At 40.9% G+C, this 7,390-nt stretch overlaps 1 pseudogene; it reads right to left on the reverse strand.

Moving 5' to 3' along the window:
* Positions 1–1,284: 1,284 nt before the first annotated feature.
* LOC109746562 (probable L-type lectin-domain containing receptor kinase S.7) lies at positions 1,285–6,817 on the reverse strand (annotated as a pseudogene).
* Positions 6,818–7,390: the final 573 nt, after the last annotated feature.

The raw sequence follows: 7,390 nt of genomic DNA on the forward strand, positions 1-7,390 counted from the left end.
AATAAAAGAAACAGAAAGAAGTACACCCAATACAAATAACCAAAAAACAGTAAAAACAAAGGCTAACCCACGCTCCATTTTATTGCTCAATAATGTTTAGAGAAATACAATTGATATCTAGGGGTTGTAGAAGCCAAAGATGGCGACATGCAGAAAGACATAGCACGTGCTTAGCGAGGCTATGAGCCTCAGTATTCAGCCCTTCCTTTTAGAAGAAAAGAGCAATCCTGAAACTCTGAAGACATGATCTTGATTTTCCGCATGATATGGCCATGCTTCCCACCGTTTCCTTCCTTCATGTTTGCAATCATTTTTTTGTAGTCTGAGCCAATGACGATGCGTGAAACACGACATGCTAATGCCTTCAGGGTGGTCGAGCCAGTGACTCCTGCAAAAACAAGAGCTGAAGCTCCCAAGTACGATCCTCCACTGTTCCTGCAAATTGCACTAATCGAGTCGGCATTTGAAGATTTTGAAACAGGACCATCTAACTTCAGTTTTGCAAATTGCACTAACCGGGTCATGAATTTAGAAAAAAAAAATTGGTTTATAAAATGTTCAAAAATTTAAAAATGTCATTGAATTTTAAAAAACATTTATGAATTTTAACAAGAGTTCATTAACGTTTGGTTGGGGCCTACCAGGTGTGGCTTCAAGTCCCCAGGGTCTTTCTGGTCTTCAATATGCCGAAACTCTTTCTTGTTGATTTTTTTGAGACTTTTTCTAGGTATTTTCCTGAAGGATACAAAAACAACGTAAAACAAAACATAACATTGCGCACTGGATTAATATGTTAGTCCAATAAATTTTATGTCCAAAGTTCATCACAAGTATAAAGCACCTCAAACACAATAAAAACTACGCCGAAATCTCTAGCACACCAAACGACCACTATTGTTGCTAGAACGAACAGCCTAAGCGTCGCTATCGTCGCTCCCCTATCGGAGTCTGCTCGACTTTGTCGATGACATGGGGAAGTCTTCATGCACGTGCCCCTAAAGGAGCAACGCCTTGAAGCCGTAGTCGTCCCCGTTGAACCCTTGAATAGATGAATCAACTGACATCTAACCTCACAGTCCCGCAAGACGAGAAACCCGTAACCTCGCGACCCCAAAGGAGATGGTAGGAATCTACACCGGAGCTTCATCGACTATGACAAAGTGGCCTTGATTTCATAGATCAATGGCTGATGGCTACTATAATAATAGGCATATATAGATAATTAGATTAGATATGCCCAATTATCTACAGATTCCTCCTTTATAAAAAAATCTACAGATTGGATTACACATAACTCTCTATCTCCCCCGCGTCTTTGTGCTGATCAACATTCCGAGCCCTGCGCTTGGTGATCTCCGATGACATGAAGCTCGGCATGGTCTCCTCCTCCCAGTAACGAGAATCATCACGGCTCGTCCCCGCAAAACCATCATCCACGTCGTCGTCCAGTAACGCCCCCTCCGGCGGCCACACAAACGCGGGCTTCACCAGCGGCACGTCCGGCAGCGGTGCCGTCTTCGTGACAACCTGCAGCCCGGGCGGCATCGCCGGCGTCGAACTCCGCCTCCGACGAGCGGAGCTCGGCGTCCACCGCTTCGAGCAGCCTCCCCTCTTGATGGAGCCACCAGACCCAGTCGACGAGCAGCGGGAACTCGGCGTCTGCTTTGCCGAGCGACCTCCTGCCGGTGACGACCTCGAGGACCAGCACCCCGAACGCAGCCCCGTTGATGAGGAAGGCCAAATTGGCCGACCGCACAGGGCCCCAAAATTTTGGGGGCCCCAGTCCAGCAAGTAATATGTATAAGGCCCAGCCAAAAACGCAATCTCAGGCAGCCCATTCTAGCGATCCCAGGCACGAACGCACCTAGCTTCTGCAGCCCGTTTTCCTTCCGTAACTCCTGTCCCGATTCCATCGCACGCAGTCGAAAGGGCAGCAGGGATAGACGGCGGCTGAGTGCCTGGTCGACGGCGGCTGAGCCACAGACGCATCGAGCAGGCAGGGGGCGACGCCCTGTACGCGATACGCGGCCGCCGACCGGCCACGCCCCAGCGCACATAATCCCTTGATCCCTTCCCTTGCCAGGGTAAGTTCTTGAATCTTGATTCTTGTCACGCACTGGTTCTTGTAGTTGTAGACAAAGCGTCCAAGCCCTAATTTATTTTGTCAGTGTAGACAGTAGGTTGTAGGCTACTTTTTTGTTAAAGGAAAAATTCAAAATCTTACATCTGGGTGAAGTCCTTTTGTATTTTCTTATAGCTATAATTCTCAGAGTTTGAATTGATTCAGATATGTTTGTCTTATTAAACAGAAAGAATCATGCATCCAGGAAGGAGGTATGATTCTGGTGCTTCAAAGCGAAGGAAGAAACAAAAAGTAAAAGAAGATACTCGAAAACAAAAGGGCGCTCTCGATAAATTTGTTGTGAAAGAACCTCAACCCAATTCTGAAAACCAAACTGTAGATGCTAATATTGATGATGCACCTAGTGGTGATCCAGAAGAGGCTGAGGCTCACATTGGTGAAACTGATGAAGGTGATGATATTAACAATGTTGACGAAGGTGATGATTCTAATCATGTTGATGAAGGTGCTAATATTGCTGCTGAAGGTGATGATTCTAATCATGTCGATGAAGGTGCTAATATTGCTGCTGAAGGTGATGATGCTAATGTTGCTGATAACACAAATAATTCTGTTCAACCTGATATATTTGATCCAAGAACATGGGATGCACTTGATCCTACAATGATTGATATTTTGGTGCAAAAAGGTCCTAAAAGAGACTTGTCTATTGAGCATGGTCCTACAGACAAATTTGGTAGAAGGTTTTCTGCACTAGCGTACACTAGAGTTCTCTCGAATGGAGAAAAGTGTGATAGAGAGTGGCTTGTGTACAGCAAAGAGCTTGACAAAGTATTTTGTTTTTGCTGCAAATTATTAAGGAAGGGACATGTGAGAGGTCAGTTAGCAAATGATGGCTTCAGTGACTGGCATCATCTTATCAGTAGACTCAAAGAGCATGAAAATGGTAGAGAACATGTCACAAATATGAGTAGTTGGTATGATTTGCGCCTCAGGTTGGAGAAGAATCAAACAATTGATAAAGTTGCTCAGCAAGAACTTGAAAAGGAAAGGGAGCATTGGAGAAAAGTTTTGCTCAGGATTCTTTTGATTGTGAAATTTCTTGCGGAACATAATATAGCATTTCGTGGCAGTAATAGCAAGGTGTACCAAGATAGTAATGGAAATTTCTTAGGATTGGTTCAAATGTTGGCAGAATTTGACCCAGTTATAAAAGAACATGTCGACCGCATCACAAGTGATAAAATCCGTGATCATTATCTTGGTCCTTCCATCCAGAATGAACTAATAAATTTGCTCGCTGCTGCAATCAGGTCTGAAATCGTTAAGAAGGTAAAAGAAGCAAAGTATTTCTCCGTTTTACTTGACTGTACTCCCGATGCAAGCCACCAAGAGCAGATGTCTTTGATAATTAGGTATGTTGATGCATCTTCAGGTTCTTTTTGCATTGAAGAATCATTCTTAGGTTTTTTGGATGTGAATGATACCACTGGGCAAGGATTGTTTGATGCTCTAAAAAATAAATTGAAAACTCTTGACCTTGATATTGACAATCTGAGAGGGCAAGGATATGATAATGGGTCAAATATGAAGGGAATACATAAAGGGGTACAAAGTAAAGTCTTGAAAATAAATCGGAGAGCTTTTTATTCAGCTTGTGGTTGTCATAGTCTGAATTTGACAATATGTGATATGGCAAAGTCTTGTCGTAAAGCATCTGATTTTTTTTGGAGTTATCCAACGCATCTACACAACATTTGCTAACTCTACTAAAAGATGGCAAATTCTCAAAAATAACATATCAGGAGTGACTCTCAAGTCATTGTCATCTACTAGGTGGGAGAGTCGTGTTGATAGTGTTAAGGCTATAAGGATTCAACTACCAGAAATAAGGGAGGCTCTACTACAAGTGGCTGAAATTGATAAAGATCCATCGACAAGTAGTGAAGCTCAATCATTGGCAGAAAATAATCTTTGTGACTTTGAATTCTTAGTGTCAATAATCATATGGTATGAAATATTATCAGCTGTTAATTTGATCAGCAAAGAGTTGCAGTCAAAGGATATGCTTATTGATATTGCTATTGAGTCTGTAAAGGGCTTGATTTCTTTCTTCACTAAGTATAGAGAATCTGGCTTTCCAAAAGCATTGGAAGCTGCAAAAGAAATTGCAAAGGAGATGGATATTAATCCAGAGTTCCGCACCAAGCGTAAAATCAAGAGAAAAAGGCAAATTGGTGAGGGTGCAGATGATTCATCTATTGTTTCACAATCAGCAGAGGAGTCATTTAGGGTCAATTATTTTCTGCATATTGTTGATCAAGCTATAGTTTCACTTAACACGAGATTTGAACAGTACGAGGGGTATGAAAAAATATTTGGTTTCTTGTTTACTTCAGATAGACTGCGATCCTTGGATGGCAAGAGTTTATTGGCTGCGTGTGTTAATCTTGAAGATGCACTTAAGAGTGGAGAACATAAAGATATTGACAGACTTGAATTGTGTTCCGAGCTACTTTTTCTGCAGGGCTCACTTCAGAAATCTATGGGCCCACTTGATATTTTGAACTTTTTGAAGAAGCGTTCCTTAATCTATCCTAATGCTGTTATCGCATACAGAATTTTGTTAACCATTCCTGTGACAGTTGCATCTGCGGAAAGGAGCTTTTCTAAACTCAAGTTGTTGAAATCCTACTTGCGTTCTACAATGACACAAGAAAGACTGAATGGATTGGCAACAATAGCACTTGAAAATGATGTCTTGGAGAAGATTAATTATGAAGATTTGATCGAAGATTTCATATCAAGAAATACTAGAAGAATGCTGCTTTTTGGTAGAAAATGAGGTCAGTTTATAAGTGTATTCCTTCAGTACCATATTTACTATTTTACCGTTAGTATTTGATATATTTCCTAAATATTGCAACAATAAGATATATTTGAAGTTAAATAATTAAGTGGGAGTATGCTTTACTTGCATTAGTTCTTCAGTTATATATGGTTTAAAAAAATAGGGCCCTATTTTGATTTTCGTCCCGGGCCCCCAAATTTCTGGAGACGGCCCTGCCCGAACGCATAGACGTCGGTCTGCCGGGTGGCCTTGTGGCTCACGGGGTACTCCGGCGCGATGAAGCCCCAGGTGCCCGCGACGCCGACGTCGGTGAAGGAGTCCTTGTCGAAGGCGACGACTCGCGCGAGGCCGAAGTCGCCGAGGCGGCCGCGGAATGCCGAGTCCAGCATGATGTTGCTGGCCTTGATGTCGCGGTGGAGCACCGTGCGCTCGTACTCGTGGTGGACGTAGTGCAAACCGGCGGCCACGTCCTTCACAATGTCATAGCGTCTCTCCCAGGGCAGAACTGGCTGTTGGTGGCCACGGTGCTGCTGCTTTTCGTGGAACAGGTGCTTGTCTGCGCTGCCATTGGGCATGTACTCGTATATCAGCAGCAGCTCTCCATTCTCGTAAGACCAACCTGAAAATCGTTACGTCACAGTATATATAATATTACTATTGATAAGCATATTTAAATACTGCAGATTTGAATAAAGCCCTAAAAGAACCATGTAACAAATATGGTCACCAGTGTTATTTGGGGTTAAATATGACTCACACACCTAAAAAAATAAATGGATCATGTTGTGTCAAAATGGTAAGCTGTGTCACTAATATGAAGTTAAGGGTAAAATATGACAATTTTTTTATGGAATTGATATTGGCCGAATGTCAGATTTCTAGCATGTTCCAGCGAATGCTCTGCCTGCCGTCGGATCACATGCACATATCTTGGCGCAAAGTGTCTTGCCACGTCAGAACCGAAACTCGTTCGCTAGATACAAAAGCGGCGCAAACGCTCTCCTAACCAACCTGGGATCGAATCCCAGTTCCTCTTTTTTTTCTACTTGGTGGCACAAATATGCAATTTTTTGTTATAGGTAAGTGGAAATTTTAAAAAAATGTACATGGCATACTTATAATTTTTTGAACTTGTCACATGGCAATTTTTAAACAATTTTCTGTAAAAAAATATCACATGTCAAGTTTGTTTTGTACACATGACAAATTTTTGTAATTTTTCTCGTGATCCCATGACAAATTCATAACATTTTTGTCTTCCAAACATGGCAAGCTTTGGGATTTTTTTATCAATTATTTCATGGAAATTTTATTATTAATGGCGTGCATTTTTTTATCATGGAAATTATAAATTTATGTTTCTATGCCTTTTCTGTATTAGAAAATGTTTTATTTCACAATTTTTATGCAAAAAAATAAGTTAACTAGGCCTAACCTTTTTTCTGCCCGCCTCCCTAATATTTTCTGGGCCATTTGGGCCGGATTGTGTTAGCTTGAAAACGCAGCTACAATGAACGCGGAATGGGAAACAAGGAGGGTTCCCTCATCCTGCATCCCGTAGCGAACGAATCATTCGCTCAGGAGGAACTCCCCAGCCGACGTTTGTCATGAATCTGCGTGTGTTCATAGGGGTGAGTGTATACGCGTATTTATGAGCGCCTGCGTTTGTACCGTGTTAAAAAAATGGAATAACTAGTGCCACAACATGTATTTTAAGTGGTAAAAATTGTCATTTACTCAAAGTATTGTAAGACAAAAAAATATGCACAATTAATCTAGTTATGCTATACCACAGTCCAAATTAAATAACATTACACTACCTCTGTTCTATCTTACTTGACGTTTTGACCTTGTAAAATATTCAGGATGCTAATTTCGACCATTAACAGTGCATTAAGGTTACTATAGTTGTACACAAATAAAGCTATTAATGCATTTAAAAAAATAGATGAAGCATTCCCTCCCTCTTTCAAAATAGATATCCTAAACTACACACAGTGATACTATTTTGTCATTGACCCTTAATGAAAAGAAATCATACTAAAATTTGCCTTATTTAGATTTATAAGCTCAAATAATAAATTTGATTTGCGGTGAATAATATTTTCACGGCATCGTTTTATAATTTCTGTGAATATATGCATTTCAAACGTAATGTTCAAGGACGTTTATTGCTGAAGGGAGTGCCAAAGTCTGGAACATCATCTATTTTAGAGAGGAGGACGTAACTTTAATGTACCAACCAAATTAAAATAGATGAAAACCTACTCGCAGTTGAAGTTCAAATGGAAATTAAGTTTGCAACCAAAAATAGATGGAAGCTAAGTTTCTCAAACGGCATAGTGCATAGTCCATTTAACGCATTAGTTTTTGCTTAAGTCTTTGTTTCTTATGAACTCCAAACTGGCTCTTAACTTTGAATGCAGAGAAACTATCTTGATATTATTTCGTCCAAG

Source organism: Aegilops tauschii, chromosome 2 (genome assembly GCF_002575655.3).
Source record: "Aegilops tauschii subsp. strangulata cultivar AL8/78 chromosome 2, Aet v6.0, whole genome shotgun sequence".
Taxonomy (NCBI): Eukaryota; Viridiplantae; Streptophyta; class Magnoliopsida; order Poales; family Poaceae; genus Aegilops; species Aegilops tauschii.